Genomic DNA, 20313 nt, shown 5'->3' on the forward strand with positions numbered 1-20313 from the left:
ACCACTGCATCCACTAATCTCAGCCTCAGAGGGAGAGAGTTCCAGAGTCTGGGGTCACTCTGGTAAAAGCTCTGTCTCCTTTAGTTTTCAGCCTCGTATGACGTAGAGTAAACAGACCCTGATCACAGGCCTAACCCGCTGTGGACGTATGGCTGAAAAAGTTCAATGATGTAAGCTGGTGCTCGCCCATGATGATACATGAGTGAATAATGAATTACAATGAAGAAATAAATGAATAACATCCATCCATTCACTTCCGCTTATCTCGCAGATGTCTAAGGCTGAGAGGCAGGGTACACCCTGGACAGGTCGCCAGTCTATTGCAGGGCACTAAATGAATAACAATGAATAACAAAAGAGAGAACCAAAGATTTGACATGAAAATCCTAAATGTATGCAGAGTCGAGAGGTACCCCAAGAGTCCGTACACACGACTTAAATGTGATTAAATGACACAAAGACCTTTTATTTCACTGGCAAAAATCTGTCCTGGAAACAGACAAGAGCTTCCATTTTATCTTCGTTAAGTTGAACCGCTAATCATTCTTTAAAATACAGGGAGTGCAGAATTATTAGGCAAATGAGTATTTTGTCCACATCATCCTCTTCATGCATGTTGTCTTACTCCAAGCTGTATAGGCTCGAAAGCCTACTACCAATTAAGCATATTAGGTGATGTGCATCTCTGTAATGAGAAGGGGTGTGGTCTAATGACATCAACACCCTATATCAGGTGTGCATAATTATTAGGCAACGTCCTTTCCTTTGGCAAAATGGGTCAAAAGAAGGACTTGACAGGCTCAAAAAGTCAAAAATAGTGAGATATCTTGCAGAGGGATGCAGCAGTCTCAAAATTGCAAAGCTTCTGAAGCGTGATCATCGAACAATCAAGCGTTTCATTCAAAATAGTCAACAGGGTCGCAAGAAGCGTGTGGAAAAACCAAGGCGCAAAATAACTGCCCATGAACTGAGAAAAGTCAAGCGTGCAGCTGCCAAGATGCCACTTGCCACCAGTTTGGCCATATTTCAGAGCTGCAACATCACTGGAGTGCCCAAAAGCACAAGGTGTGCAATACTCTTAGACATGGCCAAGGTAAGAAAGGCTGAAAGACGACCACCACTGAACAAGACACACAAGCTGAAACGTCAAGACTGGGCCAAGAAATATCTCGACTGATTTTTCTAAGGTTTTATGGACTGATGAAATGAGAGTGAGTCTTGATGGGCCAGATGGATGGGCCCGTGGCTGGATTGGTAAAGGGCAGAGAGCTCCAGTCCGACTCAGACGCCAGCAAGGTGGAGGTGGAGTACTGGTTTGGGCTGGTATCATCAAAGATGAGCTTGTGGGGCCTTTTCGGGTTGAGGATGGAGTCAAGCTCAACTCCCAGTCCTACTGCCAGTTTCTGGAAGACACCTTCTTCAAGCAGTGGTACAGGAAGAAGTCTGCATCCTTCAAGAAAAACATGATTTTCATGCAGGACAATGCTCCATCACACGCGTCCAAGTACTCCACAGCGTGGCTGGCAAGAAAGGGTATAAAAGAAGAAAAACTAATGACATGGCCACCTTGTTCACCTGATCTGAACCCCATTGAGAACCTGTGGTCCATCATCAAATGTGAGATTTACAAGGAGGGAAAACAGTACACCTCTCTGAACAGTGTCTGGGAGGCTGTGGTTGCTGCTGCACGCAATGTTGATGGTGAACAGATCAAAACACTGACAGAATCCATGGATGGCAGGCTTTTGAGTGTCCTTGCAAAGAAAGGTGGCTATATTGGTCGCTGATTTGTTTTTGTTTTCTTTTTGAATGTCAGAAATGTATATTTGTGAATGTGGAGATGTTATATTGGTGTCACTGGTAAAAATAAATAATTGAAATGGGTATATATTTGTTTTTTGTTAAGTTGCCTAATAATTATGCACAGTAATAGTCACCTGCACACACAGATATCCCCCTAAAATAGCTAAAACTAAAAACAAACTAAAAACTACTTCCAAAAACATTCAGCTTTGATATTAATGAGTTTTTTGGGTTCATTGAGAACATGGTTGTTGTTCAATAATAAAATTATTCCTCAAAAATACAAGTTCCCTAATAATTCTGCGCTCCCTGTACTTATATTCAATAACATGCGAGCTGATTCATCTAAGTCTCTGTGACAGTCAGATGATTTCCATAGAGGCACTTTGCATCAGCAGCACCATGCTCCAGTCTCTGGGAGAGTTTATAGTCCTGAGAGTTGAACACTGGATGACTGACAGCTGTCCTTCATCACAACAGAAGCCACAGAAATCCTCCTCATCAAAAACATGACTTTGATCTGCGTCCTCATCTGGACTCTCCTCTGCTGCTGCTTCACAGGTAAAGTCCAGAGAATCAAACTCCTCTCCTCTATCAACATCTGTCCCTCTGAAATGAAGCCCACAAAACCATGAAGCTGCTTTATGTTTTTGTCTCTGTGTCCTCAGAGTCCAGAGGACAGATCACAGTGACTCAGCCTGGAGCAGTGAGCTCTGCTGTGGGAGGAACTGTGACCATCAAGTGTACGACCAGTCAGGATGTTCTTGGTTCCAACTATTTATCCTGGTACCAACAGAAAGATGGTGAAGTTCCTAAACTGCTCATTACCTATGCTAGCACTCTAGAATCAGGGATTCCAGCTCGTTTTACAGGCAGTGGATCAAACTCTGACTTCACTCTGACCATCAGTGGAGTCCAGGCTGAAGATGCAGCAGTTTATTACTGTCACAGTGTTCATGAGATCAACAGTCAGTATGTGTTCACACAGTGAAAAACAGTCGTACAAAAACCTCCCTCAGTCAGACTGAACAGAAACTGAAGTGACTGCTGCAGCTGGAAGATACTGCAGAGACTGATACAGTTCACTGAGGACACACACACACACACACACACACACACACACACACACACACACACACACACACATACACACACACACCAGGTTTAAATTAAACTACTAACATCTGTTCATTAGTAAGTTTGACTTCATTAATAGAATTTCTTAGAATCAGTCATATTTCTCCTTTAATAAAATATAAAAACAAATAAATACAGACAAAGGATCTTTTAAGGTGGTCACACTCTTCAGTCTCTCTAGAAACATCTACAGCAGGGTTTTCACAAAGTTAGTCAAAGTTTGGATCCATGAGGAAGAATAGGTGCTTAGTCCTGTTTGTGGATCACAGGATCAGCTCTTTACACTTTTGAAGACACTCGAAGGTGAATGGAGAGTTTGCCCAGCAGTTCAGTTCAGTGGACTTGCAGATATTTGACTGCGTCCCCTGTAGTGTCCTGTGGGGAAGAAGCTGGAAGTATGAGCTATCAGACCTGTTGATGGGCTGTTCAGAGTTTTCCTCACTTTACTGAAGACTGATTCCTGATAGGCTGAACCTTTTCACCAATTCTGTTCATAACCTTTATATAAATGATTTATAGATGTGAGTTGATGTTTGATGGTCTCAGGATTATATTTTAATGTTTGTCATTTGTGTTCATTCTTTTTGTTCACTGACTGCTAAAAATCACAGATTCTGAAAAAGTGTTAAGGTTAAGATGAAAAGTTAGGGTTAGCTTTACTCTTCAGTGATGACTTAGACCACACGAGGTTACAGTGGAAGTGGGTTTTTTTTTATTATTAATATATTAATCTCTTCATGTATCAAACCAACAGTCTGGAGTTTCTGATGATTTCAGTGGGCATCAGTGTGAGACTGACTTCACTCTGACCAACAGCTGCACTCAAACAGAAACACTTTAGAAGTTAGCATTGATGCTACGATTATCATCCAGGACAGACTCCAGTCTGAGGAGAAGACCTTGTTGGTCAGACACGAGCATGATCTTCACCTGCTGCAGCTCCAACCACTGCTCAGAGAAGGACTGCCAGCTGTGGATTTCAGTAGAAGTTTCAACTCTGCTGATCTTTCATTTCCCACTCTGAGCTCAGTAACTATGGCAACAGACAGGCATCACTGCTGAACCATGGCAACAGAAGGTTTCAGTACTAAAGATAAAAACACAAACACTGACTTCACGTTTGACATTGTTTAAAATAAATGCACAAATTCAAAGGTCAAAGGTCAATCACATAAAAAATACAATTAGATGAATTAGTCGACTTTATCTTTATCTCTCATCTTAATCCTTGAGCTCATTGGTTAATCTAATCAAAATATCAAGTTGTAAATAATGTAAATATTGTGATGTTCTCAGCTCTGAGCTGTAAACAGCTGCAGCTGACTGACTCTGTGTGTTTGCATATGTGTCCTGCCTCTCTGCTCACAGCTGTTAAGAGGCCAGTGTAGATCAGTGGCTGTCCAGGCCTTTCAGAGCCACTCACTGGTGACTCTGTAAGTTAGTGAGAGTCTGTTTATATCTCCTGTTTTATTTCATCTTTTCCAAAGTCTTGATTTGACTGAAGAAAGCGAGGAAGTGTGTCATCATTAGTCAAATACAGGTTACAGAAACGCATTCTGATCTTTTACTGTTTCTGTTAAACCCAACAGATGAAGCCGTCACAGTCATACATGATGGAAACTACAACAAAGAAATTACTCATACCTGGGTGAAGCTGGTGGATGCAATTCATTGTTCTCTGTTATTCGTCACTTTTTATAAATAACCGAATTAACAAGAATTTGATGTAAAGTGAAAGAGCACATGTGAGTGTCATAAATGTGTGTCAGAGACAGATGTGCTGATCTGTGGAAACATCCTTACTGAAACCTCAGGATGGTTTTCAGACAGAACAACAGTTAAATTGAAACACATGAAAATCACCATTTGAAGATTTTTTATTGTTTGTTTTTTTAAATCATTAGCAATACTACAAGCAGTAAAACATGAGATTTGAAATCAGAGTGAAACAGAGACAGAGAGAGAACAGACTGAGGGCAGCAGCAGAGTCTCAGTGAGTCAGGTCACAAATGTGAACACTGATCTCTGCTCAGTATCTTTGAGACCAGAGTCTGGGAGTCCTTGGTGGCCTCACAGGTCACAGAGCCCACCTTCATCCACTGGTATGTAGAGAGCTTCAAGGTGCTGCTCCAACTATACAGGGCGTCATTCTGCAGCACTCCAGGAGTCCTGCTCTCCTCCCCGTCACTGCTGCTTCTTCCATCCACCTTCCAGGACAGAGTCCAGTCTGAGGGGAAGCCCTTGTTGGCCAGACATGTTAATGTGGCCTTCCCCTGCTCCAGCTCCTTAACGGAGGGGGGCAGCACTGTCAGGGTGGGACGGGTGTCATCTAGGAAACACCAATTAGATTAGAGGACAGGAACCACAAGTTGTTTGTCTCCGTTAAGAAGTTTCTGTCAGGTGTTTCTTCTGCTCCACCAGTCACTCACTCACACATTGTTTCACTTCCCTTTAAGAAACCTCTCATGCATATCAGCACAGAGAGAATTATCACACAGTTTGACCTGAAATGTGTTCAAACTACACTGGAAATAAAAGCAGATGTGGAAACAAGTTTTTCTTTAAAACCATGTAAAGTCTGAATCATAGACGATTAGATATCAATCATTAAGCATTTTCGATTCAAAGGCCCATCTGACACAATAACACTTTGGATTTTACACATTTTCTAATCCCCTTTTCAAATAAGAGTTATTATTTGGAAAGTTTAGAAACTAATCGATGGATAATGAAGTTTAATATTGGTTCCAGATAAAAATTTCCTTTCTCTGTGACAGAAATGTAGACAAAAAAAAACATCTGCTCTGAGTCACCTTCCATCATATAACAGCAGAATAACAAATATCAAAATTGTCATAAAAAATTAAAAATTAATCTTTCAAGCTCTCTAAGACTAATTTTAAGATCCACCTTTTTCAAATTTCATAATAAAAGCAGTTTAATTAACTTACTTCCAACATCCAGTCTGGTTCCTCCACCAAAAGTCCACCACAGTGATACAAACTCATTGAGGCGCCGTACAAAAACCTCTGACTGTAGAGAGACACGGCTCTCTGACTCTGTTAGACTGAACTAAATCTACAAGCCCTCAAAATAAAACTTTACATGGAAACTAGAAATAATCATTCATACTGTGAACTACCCCACTCTCAATTATTCACTGTAATAACCTTTCACATATAAATTTCCAAATATGACTTTTGGAGCAAAAATATTAATAAGAAAGCTAAACATTAACATTCAACATTTTCAATTAAGGAATAAAAATTAAAAGAAAAAATGAATAATTCAGCTTTATTTTTAACTTACTTCCAAATTCCAGTCTGGTTCCTCCACCAAACGTGAACCACAGTGATACAAACTCATTGAGCCGCCGTACAAAAACCTCTGACTGTAGAGAGACACGGCTCTCTGACTCTGAAACAAACAAACTCAACAAAATAATTCACTGTTTGTCCAACACACTTCATGCACAGACAGTCACAACAAAAAAAAGTATTATGTCTTGTAGTTGCAAATTTTCATGTATCAGTACATAAAAAATAAATTGGTCTTAAATTAGATATTGAATTACCCTATTTTTCGGACCATAAGGTGCACCGGATTATAAGGCGCATTAAGCGAAACAAAACAGTCAGATAAGTTAAACTTTACTCATCTCATTCTTCTTGCTTCCTACACATCCGTACCATTGACTCATTAATGTTGAATTCTCTCGCAGCTGCTCTATTCCCATGTTGTTGCAGTATATTAAGGACTAATCTCGTACTGTGGATGGATTATCTCAGTTGTTCTGAAGTTTGGTTTGTTTACAGCATCCTGCCATGCAATTGTATTTGTCCCTAACCTTCAGGAACCCTCGTGTTAACTTTTATCCAGTGGAAAAAAGTTAGCGTTCATCCTTCAGCTTCACTGTGTTTATGTTATGCTAACATGTGTCGCTAGCGATCACGTAGCACATCGTTATATAGCAGCTAGCCCAACTTCAGTAACCCTACAAACGTCACTGCTGTTTAGTTTCCTGTCTTCATTTATGTTGGAAGTGATAGCAGTGCTGTGCATTTTAATTTTTCAGACATCTCTTAGTCAGAACATACTATATCATGTTTATGTGGAAACCGGCGAGCTAACTTCCTGCTAACTTCTAACTCCGTTAAATTTGATAAATCTTGTTTTCATGGATGCCTGGATGTTAAAATTAGTTGTTACACCTGGTAAAGCAGCAATGTTGACCATTTTATTGAAGATGAAAGAATTTAGACAGTTTAAACTCTCACTGATGCCGCAGTGTTCGTTTGTAACCAGAGTTTGTAACCAGATTACTCAACATGGCTCCTGACTACAGTAGCCGTAATGCTCTGACAATCCATCAAGCAGTGCGGCTTCATAGCTTACCAAAGTCGTAGTAAAACATTTTTGAGCGCCGTGAAAATAAGCACAACCAGAATTCATACATAAGGTGCACCGGATTATAAGACGCACTGTCGATTTTTGAGAAAATTAAAGGATTTTAAGTGCGCCTTATAACCTGAAAAATGCTATAAGCTAACAGTGACATTTTGTCATTATTTCTTAACACAAATGAAACCAAAATGCATCAGTTTGTTAAACATTATGTATACAATTACTGCTTCTAAAGGAATTGAGAAAGTAAGTAGCTGCCAAATGCTTTTATTCAAATGCATTTTGTATCACCAGCAAGTGTGAGCAGCTCAATAAACACAGAAGTTTGGGTTGTCTGATGATCTGGATCATTGCGGTGTTTCTTAACATAATCTAACAAGTAAAATATCAGAAGTTGTGTTTCTGAGTGGAAAACATTCAAGACTTTCCAGGAGCAGACCTCCCAGAAATGTTCTGAAAGAAAGGTCAGACTGTGCAATTTTTACTATTGGTGTGAGGATCAATATTGAAATATCCATTCCTCTGATACCAGTTATTTATGTTCTAGAATAGATTCACTTATTAAAATATTGATATTTTACTAATTTGTGGAAAATTGATAGTTTATCATTAACAGGAAAAAGAAACTATATCATTTGGATGTCTAACTTGCAAGAAACTACTTCCTCTTCCGACTTTCATAGTCATATGTGTCGCAGTGCGTGCGCACTCACAATAATTGCTCAGCGTAAACAGAGTCATGTGTGTGTGTGTGTCATCTTTTTTACGTATTTTACAGATGCAAAGAGACGGTACTTGCAGAAAATAGCGTGCATTGGAAATGTGGAGCAGTATGAAATACGGCCGTGGAGTAGAAACCCTGAAGACCAACCGCTATTGACGTAGCTTGATATATTTTCGTACCTTGTCTGTGGCGTCAGCGTGTACAAGGTGAACCAGTTTCGCAATTATAAATCTCTGGAAGGACACATCTAAATCACCAAAGATTGGGTACAAGATTTGTGAGTATGTCGTCATTCAAAGGTAAGTCAGCTCGAGTACTGCGAGTAAAATGCATTTGATTTTCCCCCAAACATTCGAATTAGTGCAAGCATAAATTCATTCATGAGGGGGAAATTAAAGTGAGAACATGTGGAGGCTGTTAGATTGATAACATAGTGAGTTCAGTGCATTGATGTGACATTGTCCTGAAGGATTTGGTTATTCTTTATGGTTAAAGAAATTCCAATGATTTATTCATATTTATTATAAATAATTCTAATTATACATCTTGCTTCCGTGTTTGAGTCCTGTGTCACTAAAAATACATTTTATTATAGTTTTATACATTGATTAATGACCTGCAGAATCTCCTTATCATATTAGGTGTCCATAATTGTCACTTAAAGTCAAACTTTATGCTTTCTCCATCTTGAAAGTGATTACATCCTTGCATTACATGCTTTAGGTTCATTTTCTGCAGGCAGGTTTCTGAAAGAGAACAGGCAGATTTATACTATAACATGCAGCGTTCTATAGGTGGATGCATTAAAAACTGAAAAATTACATGTATGTGCTAACTTTCTAAACACTTTGTTACATTTATGATGAAGTAGAGGGTGGGCCATTTATATGGATACACCGTAATAACACGGGAATGGTTGGTGATATTAAAGTCCTGTTTGTGGCACATTAGTATATGTGAGGGGGCAAACTCCTCAAGATGGGTGGTGACCATGGTGGCCATTTAGAAGTCGGCCATCTTGGATACAACTTTTGTTTTTTCAATAGGAAGAGGGCCATGTGACACATCAAACTAATTGGTAATGTCACAAGAAAAACAATATGAACATATTTAGAACTTACCGGAATGAAAATGTCTGGAGCACACCTACGGATATTTGGAGATGGAAGAGAACTGCATATCAGCTCATCTCACAGCTGCTATCCAGGCTAGACGCCTTCTTTTGGTAACATCCGATACATGAGCTGCCTCATGTTGCTTCTAGGTGGGGAAAGAATGAAAAGATAAACCATTTTCAAGCTTATTCCCTTGCCGGTCGTGCGATCTAACATTACAACGACCTCACAGCAAGTACAAACCATAGCTGGTGTTATCCGAGTGCTTTCGCTCTTCTTTCGTTAGCGCTTTGTTTGGCCCAGAAACATGATGCCTCAAACAAAAATCATGGCCACGCCCCTCTCGTGATATCACACTCCAAAGCCCTATAGTCTCTGGTCTCCTCCTCCTACACTAAACCCCCCACAATGGAAAAATGTTATTCTCATTATATATGCTCCCCCTAGGCTTAACCTTTGAAAAATATAACATTTCTTATCACCTCTATGCCGATGATATACAAATTTATTTTCAATTAGATGACGACGACATTGCTCCTTCATTGCACTGCTTCCTCGAGTGCATGAGAGAAGTCAGAGAATGGCTTTCAGACAATTCCCTTATCCTGAATGAAAAGAAAACGGAGATTGTGGTGTTTGGCAACCATATCCCTAGGGGCCTATTAGCTGATACCTTTGGTTCCTTTGCCACGTCTTTCTCTGACTCAGTTAGTGACCTAGGTTTCCTGCTGGATAGCTCTTTTAAATTTAACAAACAAGTGTCTTCAGTAATCAAATCTAGCTTTTACCAACTGCACCTTATTGCTAAGGCTAAGCACTATGTCCCTCATAAAGATCTTGTAAAGCTCATTCATGCTTTTGTGACTTCTAGATTGGATTACTGTAATTCCCTCTACTTTGGTCTTCACTCCGCTCTCCTTCACAGACTTCAGCTTGTCCAGAATGCTCTGGCTCGCCTCCTGACTGGCACTAGAAAGCATGCCTCTATCACCCCAGTTCTTATTGAGTTGCATTGGTTACCCATAAAATATCGCATTTAATTTAAAATATTGTTGCTCACCTTTAAAATTATAAATAATTTAGCCCCTCGTTATCTTGTTGATCTTCTTAGTCTATATGTCCCTGGACGAGCCCTCGGGTCTTCAGCCCAATTACTCCTCCAGCCTAGATCTAGACTTAAATCTAAGGGTGACCGTGCTTTTGCCCTGGTTGCACCGAATCTGTGGAACAACCTTCCTATCGCTATCCGTGCGTCAGACTCCGTTTTATCTTTTAAATCCCGTTTAAAAACTCATTTATTCAACATAGCTTTTCCATCTAGTTAGCATCCCTGTTTTATATTTGGTTCAATTTCTTATTTATGTACTTTATCTTTTAGCTATATCTGTTCTTAGTAACTTTGTTCTTATATCCCCTTTTATTGCTGTATAATTAGTGCCCTTAACCTGATGACATATGTGGTACTTTGTTAATAGTCTTTTTTTATTGTCTCAATTTTCCTGTTTTTATTGTAAAGCACTTTGGTGTACCGCTGGTCTTTTAAACGTACTATACAAATAAAGTTGTATTGTATTGCATTGTAAAACACTGGTACAGTGGCCAGGTGTGCTGACACCCTGACCCCCATCTCCTTTTAAGGTAATGTCCATTGACCATTGTCTGCCCCTCACCCTCAGTAACTCTTGCTACTGTCCTGGGGGTGGGGGTTAAATGCCCCACTGCCCTGCACCCCAGTTCTTTGTTTCCCTTCCAGGACTATTTTCTATTTTGTATTCCTACATCCTACAACAAAATCCTACTACGACACCCACTAATAAACTGCATTCCCTATGACCTCAATACCTAATAAACAATCTATTGTTTCTACAGCTCCTAAACCACTGAAGAAATAAAGCTCCCCGCAGCTAAAAAATAGATCCTTATACTGCATCTTAGGGTTAGGTTTTTTAATCTGTTATCTGTGTATCAATGCCAGAGACAAGATTTTGATCCACTAAAACTCCAAATATGTTGGAAAACAACATCATCAGATCCACCCAACTCCCTGTGTGAGTCAGTCAGATCATTTCCATAGAGGCACTTTGCATCAGCAGCACCATGCTCCAGTCTCTGGGAGAGTTTATAGTCCTGAGAGTTGAACACTGGATGACTGACAGCTGTCCTTCATCACAACAGAAGCCACAGAAATCCTCCTCATCAAAAACATGACTTTGATCTGCGTCCTCATCTGGACTCTCCTCTGCTGCTGCTTCACAGGTAAAGTCCAGAGAATCAAACTCCTCTCCTCTATCAACATCTGTCCCTCTGAAATGAAGCCCACAAAACCATGAAGCTGCTTTATGTTTTTGTCTCTGTGTCCTCAGAGTCCAGAGGACAGATCACAGTGACTCAGCCTGGAGCAGTGAGCTCTGCTGTGGGAGGATCTGTGAGCATCAAGTGCACGACCAGTCAGAATGTTCATGTTTGGAGCAACAACCATCTTTTAGCCTGGTACCAACAGAAAGATGGAGGAGTTCCTAAACTGCTCATTTACTTTGCTAGCACTCGATATTCAGGGATTCCAGCTCGTTTTACAGGCAGTGGATCAAACTCTGACTTCACTCTGACCATCAGTGGAGTCCAGGCTGAAGATGCAGCAGTTTATTACTGTCACAGTGTTCATGAGATCAACAGTCAGTATGTGTTCACACAGTGAAAAACAGTCGTACAAAAACCTCCCTCAGTCAGACTGAACAGAAACTGAAGTGACTGCTGCAGCTGGAAGATACTGCAGAGACTGATACAGTTCACTGAGGACACACACACACACACACACACACACACACACACACACACACACACACACACACACATACACACACACACCAGGTTTAAATTAAACTACTAACATCTGTTCATTAGTAAGTTTGACTTCATTAATAGAATTTCTTAGAATCAGTCATATTTCTCCTTTAATAAAATATAAAAACAAATAAATACAGACAAAGGATCTTTTAAGGTGGTCACACTCTTCAGTCTCTCTAGAAACATCTACAGCAGGGTTTTCACAAAGTTAGTCAAAGTTTGGATCCATGAGGAAGAATAGGTGCTTAGTCCTGTTTGTGGATCACAGGATCAGCTCTTTACACTTTTGAAGACACTCGAAGGTGAATGGAGAGTTTGCCCAGCAGTTCAGTTCAGTGGACTTGCAGATATTTGACTGCGTCCCCTGTAGTGTCCTGTGGGGAAGAAGCTGGAAGTATGAGCTATCAGACCTGTTGATGGGCTGTTCAGAGTTTTCCTCACTTTACTGAAGACTGATTCCTGATAGGCTGAACCTTTTCACCAATTCTGTTCATAACCTTTATATAAATGATTTATAGATGTGAGTTGATGTTTGATGGTCTCAGGATTATATTTTAATGTTTGTCATTTGTGTTCATTCTTTTTGTTCACTGACTGCTAAAAATCACAGATTCTGAAAAAGTGTTAAGGTTAAGATGAAAAGTTAGGGTTAGCTTTACTCTTCAGTGATGACTTAGACCACACGAGGTTACAGTGGAAGTGGGTTTTTTTTTATTATTAATATATTAATCTCTTCATGTATCAAACCAACAGTCTGGAGTTTCTGATGATTTCAGTGGGCATCAGTGTGAGACTGACTTCACTCTGACCAACAGCTGCACTCAAACAGAAACACTTTAGAAGTTAGCATTGATGCTACGATTATCATCCAGGACAGACTCCAGTCTGAGGAGAAGACCTTGTTGGTCAGACACGAGCATGATCTTCACCTGCTGCAGCTCCAACCACTGCTCAGAGAAGGACTGCCAGCTGTGGATTTCAGTAGAAGTTTCAACTCTGCTGATCTTTCATTTCCCACTCTGAGCTCAGTAACTATGGCAACAGACAGGCATCACTGCTGAACCATGGCAACAGAAGGTTTCAGTACTAAAGATAAAAACACAAACACTGACTTCACGTTTGACATTGTTTAAAATAAATGCACAAATTCAAAGGTCAAAGGTCAATCACATAAAAAATACAATTAGATGAATTAGTCGACTTTATCTTTATCTCTCATCTTAATCCTTGAGCTCATTGGTTAATCTAATCAAAATATCAAGTTGTAAATAATGTAAATATTGTGATGTTCTCAGCTCTGAGCTGTAAACAGCTGCAGCTGACTGACTCTGTGTGTTTGCATATGTGTCCTGCCTCTCTGCTCACAGCTGTTAAGAGGCCAGTGTAGATCAGTGGCTGTCCAGGCCTTTCAGAGCCACTCACTGGTGACTCTGTAAGTTAGTGAGAGTCTGTTTATATCTCCTGTTTTATTTCATCTTTTCCAAAGTCTTGATTTGACTGAAGAAAGCGAGGAAGTGTGTCATCATTAGTCAAATACAGGTTACAGAAACGCATTCTGATCTTTTACTGTTTCTGTTAAACCCAACAGATGAAGCCGTCACAGTCATACATGATGGAAACTACAACAAAGAAATTACTCATACCTGGGTGAAGCTGGTGGATGCAATTCATTGTTCTCTGTTATTCGTCACTTTTTATAAATAACCGAATTAACAAGAATTTGATGTAAAGTGAAAGAGCACATGTGAGTGTCATAAATGTGTGTCAGAGACAGATGTGCTGATCTGTGGAAACATCCTTACTGAAACCTCAGGATGGTTTTCAGACAGAACAACAGTTAAATTGAAACACATGAAAATCACCATTTGAAGATTTTTTATTGTTTGTTTTTTTAAATCATTAGCAATACTACAAGCAGTAAAACATGAGATTTGAAATCAGAGTGAAACAGAGACAGAGAGAGAACAGACTGAGGGCAGCAGCAGAGTCTCAGTGAGTCAGGTCACAAATGTGAACACTGATCTCTGCTCAGTATCTTTGAGACCAGAGTCTGGGAGTCCTTGGTGGCCTCACAGGTCACAGAGCCCACCTTCATCCACTGGTATGTAGAGAGCTTCAAGGTGCTGCTCCAACTATACAGGGCGTCATTCTGCAGCACTCCAGGAGTCCTGCTCTCCTCCCCGTCACTGCTGCTTCTTCCATCCACCTTCCAGGACAGAGTCCAGTCTGAGGGGAAGCCCTTGTTGGCCAGACATGTTAATGTGGCCTTCCCCTGCTCCAGCTCCTTAACGGAGGGGGGCAGCACTGTCAGGGTGGGACGGGTGTCATCTAGGAAACACCAATTAGATTAGAGGACAGGAACCACAAGTTGTTTGTCTCCGTTAAGAAGTTTCTGTCAGGTGTTTCTTCTGCTCCACCAGTCACTCACTCACACATTGTTTCACTTCCCTTTAAGAAACCTCTCATGCATATCAGCACAGAGAGAATTATCACACAGTTTGACCTGAAATGTGTTCAAACTACACTGGAAATAAAAGCAGATGTGGAAACAAGTTTTTCTTTAAAACCATGTAAAGTCTGAATCATAGACGATTAGATATCAATCATTAAGCATTTTCGATTCAAAGGCCCATCTGACACAATAACACTTTGGATTTTACACATTTTCTAATCCCCTTTTCAAATAAGAGTTATTATTTGGAAAGTTTAGAAACTAATCGATGGATAATGAAGTTTAATATTGGTTCCAGATAAAAATTTCCTTTCTCTGTGACAGAAATGTAGACAAAAAAAAACATCTGCTCTGAGTCACCTTCCATCATATAACAGCAGAATAACAAATATCAAAATTGTCATAAAAAATTAAAAATTAATCTTTCAAGCTCTCTAAGACTAATTTTAAGATCCACCTTTTTCAAATTTCATAATAAAAGCAGTTTAATTAACTTACTTCCAACATCCAGTCTGGTTCCTCCACCAAAAGTCCACCACAGTGATACAAACTCATTGAGGCGCCGTACAAAAACCTCTGACTGTAGAGAGACACGGCTCTCTGACTCTGTTAGACTGAACTAAATCTACAAGCCCTCAAAATAAAACTTTACATGGAAACTAGAAATAATCATTCATACTGTGAACTACCCCACTCTCAATTATTCACTGTAATAACCTTTCACATATAAATTTCCAAATATGACTTTTGGAGCAAAAATATTAATAAGAAAGCTAAACATTAACATTCAACATTTTCAATTAAGGAATAAAAATTAAAAGAAAAAATGAATAATTCAGCTTTATTTTTAACTTACTTCCAAATTCCAGTCTGGTTCCTCCACCAAACGTGAACCACAGTGATACAAACTCATTGAGCCGCCGTACAAAAACCTCTGACTGTAGAGAGACACGGCTCTCTGACTCTGAAACAAACAAACTCAACAAAATAATTCACTGTTTGCCCAACACACTTCATGCACAGACAGTCACAACAAAAAAAAATTTTATGTCTTGTAGTTGCAAATTTTCATGTATCAGTACATAAAAAATAAATTGGTCTTAAATTAGATATTGAATTACCCTATTTTTCGGACCATAAGGTGCACCGGATTATAAGGCGCATTAAGCGAAACAAAACAGTCAGATAAGTTAAACTTTACTCATCTCATTCTTCTTGCTTCCTACACATCCGTACCATTGACTCATTAATGTTGAATTCTCTCGCAGCTGCTCTATTCCCATGTTGTTGCAGTATATTAAGGACTAATCTCGTACTGTGGATGGATTATCTCAGTTGTTCTGAAGTTTGGTTTGTTTACAGCATCCTGCCATGCAATTGTATTTGTCCCTAACCTTCAGGAACCCTCGTGTTAACTTTTATCCAGTGGAAAAAAGTTAGCGTTCATCCTTCAGCTTCACTGTGTTTATGTTATGCTAACATGTGTCGCTAGCGATCACGTAGCACATTGTTATATAGCAGCTAGCCCAACTTCAGTAACCCTACAAACGTCACTGCTGTTTAGTTTCCTGTCTTCATTTATGTTGGAAGTGATAGCAGTGCTGTGCATTTTAATTTTTCAGACATCTCTTAGTCAGAACATACTATATCATGTTTATGTGGAAACCGGCGAGCTAACTTCCTGCTAACTTCTAACTCCGTTAAATTTGATAAATCTTGTTTTCATGGATGCCTGGATGTTAAAATTAGTTGTTACACCTGGTAAAGCAGCAATGTTGACCATTTTATTGAAGATGAAAGAATTTAGACAGTTTAAACTCTCACTGATGCCGCAGTGTTCGTTTGTAACCAGAGTTTGTAACCAGATTACTCAACATGGCTCCTGACTACAGTAGCCGTAATGCTCTGACAATCCATCAAGCAGTGCGGCTTCATAGCTTACCAAAGTCGTAGTAAAACATTTTTGAGCGCCGTGAAAATAAGCACAACCAGAATTCATACATAAGGTGCACCGGATTATAAGACGCACTGTCGATTTTTGAGAAAATTAAAGGATTTTAAGTGCGCCTTATAACCTGAAAAATGCTATAAGCTAACAGTGACATTTTGTCATTATTTCTTAACACAAATGAAACCAAAATGCATCAGTTTGTTAAACATTATGTATACAATTACTGCTTCTAAAGGAATTGAGAAAGTAAGTAGCTGCCAAATGCTTTTATTCAAATGCATTTTGTATCACCAGCAAGTGTGAGCAGCTCAATAAACACAGAAGTTTGGGTTGTCTGATGATCTGGATCATTGCGGTGTTTCTTAACATAATCTAACAAGTAAAATATCAGAAGTTGTGTTTCTGAGTGGAAAACATTCAAGACTTTCCAGGAGCAGACCTCCCAGAAATGTTCTGAAAGAAAGGTCAGACTGTGCAATTTTTACTATTGGTGTGAGGATCAATATTGAAATATCCATTCCTCTGATACCAGTTATTTATGTTCTAGAATAGATTCACTTATTAAAATATTGATATTTTACTAATTTGTGGAAAATTGATAGTTTATCATTAACAGGAAAAAGAAACTATATCATTTGGATGTCTAACTTGCAAGAAACTACTTCCTCTTCCGACTTTCATAGTCATATGTGTCGCAGTGCGTGCGCACTCACAATAATTGCTCAGCGTAAACAGAGTCATGTGTGTGTGTGTGTCATCTTTTTTACGTATTTTACAGATGCAAAGAGACGGTACTTGCAGAAAATAGCGTGCATTGGAAATGTGGAGCAGTATGAAATACGGCCGTGGAGTAGAAACCCTGAAGACCAACTGCTATTGACGTAGCTTGATATATTTTCGTACCTTGTCTGTGGCGTCAGCGTGTACAAGGTGAACCAGTTTCGCAATTATAAATCTCTGGAAGGACACATCTAAATCACCAAAGATTGGGTACAAGATTTGTGAGTATGTCGTCATTCAAAGGTAAGTCAGCTCGAGTACTGCGAGTAAAATGCATTTGATTTTCCCCCAAACATTCGAATTAGTGCAAGCATAAATTCATTCATGAGGGGGAAATTAAAGTGAGAACATGTGGAGGCTGTTAGATTGATAACATAGTGAGTTCAGTGCATTGATGTGACATTGTCCTGAAGGATTTGGTTATTCTTTATGGTTAAAGAAATTCCAATGATTTATTCATATTTATTATAAATAATTCTAATTATACATCTTGCTTCCGTGTTTGAGTCCTGTGTCACTAAAAATACATTTTATTATAGTTTTATACATTGATTAATGACCTGCAGAATCTCCTTATCATATTAGGTGTCCATAATTGTCACTTAAAGTCAAACTTTATGCTTTCTCCATCTTGAAAGTGATTACATCCTTGCATTACATGCTTTAGGTTCATTTTCTGCAGGCAGGTTTCTGAAAGAGAACAGGCAGATTTATACTATAACATGCAGCGTTCTATAGGTGGATGCATTAAAAACTGAAAAATTACATGTATGTGCTAACTTTCTAAACACTTTGTTACATTTATGATGAAGTAGAGGGTGGGCCATTTATATGGATACACCGTAATAACACGGGAATGGTTGGTGATATTAAAGTCCTGTTTGTGGCACATTAGTATATGTGAGGGGGCAAACTCCTCAAGATGGGTGGTGACCATGGTGGCCATTTAGAAGTCGGCCATCTTGGATACAACTTTTGTTTTTTCAATAGGAAGAGGGCCATGTGACACATCAAACTAATTGGTAATGTCACAAGAAAAACAATATGAACATATTTAGAACTTACCGGAATGAAAATGTCTGGAGCACACCTACGGATATTTGGAGATGGAAGAGAACTGCATATCAGCTCATCTCACAGCTGCTATCCAGGCTAGACGCCTTCTTTTGGTAACATCCGATACATGAGCTGCCTCATGTTGCTTCTAGGTGGGGAAAGAATGAAAAGATAAACCATTTTCAAGCTTATTCCCTTGCCGGTCGTGCGATCTAACATTACAACGACCTCACAGCAAGTACAAACCATAGCTGGTGTTATCCGAGTGCTTTCGCTCTTCTTTCGTTAGCGCTTTGTTTGGCCCAGAAACATGATGCCTCAAACAAAAATCATGGCCACGCCCCTCTCGTGATATCACACTCCAAAGCCCTATAGTCTCTGGTCTCCTCCTCCTACACTAAACCCCCCACAATGGAAAAATGTTATTCTCATTATATATGCTCCCCCTAGGCTTAACCTTTGAAAAATATAACATTTCTTATCACCTCTATGCCGATGATATACAAATTTATTTTCAATTAGATGACGACGACATTGCTCCTTCATTGCACTGCTTCCTCGAGTGCATGAGAGAAGTCAGAGAATGGCTTTCAGACAATTCCCTTATCCTGAATGAAAAGAAAACGGAGATTGTGGTGTTTGGCAACCATATCCCTAGGGGCCTATTAGCTGATACCTTTGGTTCCTTTGCCACGTCTTTCTCTGACTCAGTTAGTGACCTAGGTTTCCTGCTGGATAGCTCTTTTAAATTTAACAAACAAGTGTCTTCAGTAATCAAATCTAGCTTTTACCAACTGCACCTTATTGCTAAGGCTAAGCACTATGTCCCTCATAAAGATCTTGTAAAGCTCATTCATGCTTTTGTGACTTCTAGATTGGATTACTGTAATTCCCTCTACTTTGGTCTTCACTCCGCTCTCCTTCACAGACTTCAGCTTGTCCAGAATGCTCTGGCTCGCCTCCTGACTGGCACTAGAAAGCATGCCTCTATCACCCCAGTTCTTATTGAGTTGCATTGGTTACCCATAAAATATCGCATTTAATTTAAAATATTGTTGCTCACCTTTAAAATTATAAATAATTTAGCCCCTCGTTATCTTGTTGATCTTCTTAGTCTATATGTCCCTGGACGAGCCCTCGGGTCTTCAGCCCAATTACTCCTCCAGCCTAGATCTAGACTTAAATCTAGGGGTGACCGTGCTTTTGCCCTGGTTGCACCGAATCTGTGGAACAACCTTCCTATCGCTATCCGTGCGTCAGACTCCGTTTTATCTTTTAAATCCCGTTTAAAAACTCATTTATTCAACATAGCTTTTCCATCTAGTTAGCATCCCTGTTTTATATTTGGTTCAATTTCTTATTTATGTACTTTATCTTTTAGCTATATCTGTTCTTAGTAACTTTGTTCTTATATCCCCTTTTATTGCTGTATAATTAGTGCCCTTAACCTGATGACATATGTGGTACTTTGTTAATAGTCTTTTTTTATTGTCTCAATTTTCCTGTTTTTATTGTAAAGCACTTTGGTGTACCGCTGGTCTTTTAAACGTACTATACAAATAAAGTTGTATTGTATTGCATTGTAAAACACTGGTACAGTGGCCAGGTGTGCTGACACCCTGACCCCCATCTCCTTTTAAGGTAATGTCCATTGACCATTGTCTGCCCCTCACCCTCAGTAACTCTTGCTACTGTCCTGGGGGTGGGGGTTAAATGCCCCACTGCCCTGCACCCCAGTTCTTTGTTTCCCTTCCAGGACTATTTTCTATTTTGTATTCCTACATCCTACAACAAAATCCTACTACGACACCCACTAATAAACTGCATTCCCTATGACCTCAATACCTAATAAACAATCTATTGTTTCTACAGCTCCTAAACCACTGAAGAAATAAAGCTCCCCGCAGCTAAAAAATAGATCCTTATACTGCATCTTAGGGTTAGGTTTTTTAATCTGTTATCTGTGTATCAATGCCAGAGACAAGATTTTGATCCACTAAAACTCCAAATATGTTGGAAAACAACATCATCAGATCCACCCAACTCC

At 39.5% G+C, this 20313-nt stretch overlaps 2 long non-coding RNA genes and 1 pseudogene across 2 annotated transcripts; all 3 read right to left on the bottom strand.

Moving 5' to 3' along the window:
* Positions 1–6254: 6254 nt before the first annotated feature.
* LOC146548603 (uncharacterized) lies at positions 6255–9465 on the bottom strand. Its single transcript, XR_014890489.1, has 3 exons — positions 9427–9465; positions 9190–9328; positions 6255–8814 (listed from the first exon to the last, which is right to left on the bottom strand). It is a non-coding gene; the product is annotated as an uncharacterized LOC146548603 (long non-coding RNA).
* A 4564-nt stretch (positions 9466–14029) lies between these two features.
* LOC146548604 (Ig kappa-b4 chain C region pseudogene) lies at positions 14030–14846 on the bottom strand (annotated as a pseudogene).
* A 2473-nt stretch (positions 14847–17319) lies between these two features.
* LOC146548605 (uncharacterized) lies at positions 17320–18551 on the bottom strand. Its single transcript, XR_014890486.1, has 3 exons — positions 18513–18551; positions 18276–18414; positions 17320–17900 (listed from the first exon to the last, which is right to left on the bottom strand). It is a non-coding gene; the product is annotated as an uncharacterized LOC146548605 (long non-coding RNA).
* Positions 18552–20313: the final 1762 nt, after the last annotated feature.

Source organism: Mchenga conophoros, linkage group LG22 (assembly GCF_057382185.1).
Source record: "Mchenga conophoros isolate Kocher_MC1m ecotype Shallow Benthic linkage group LG22, M_conophoros_male_GT1.1, whole genome shotgun sequence".
NCBI lineage: Eukaryota > Metazoa > Chordata > Actinopteri > Cichliformes > Cichlidae > Mchenga > Mchenga conophoros.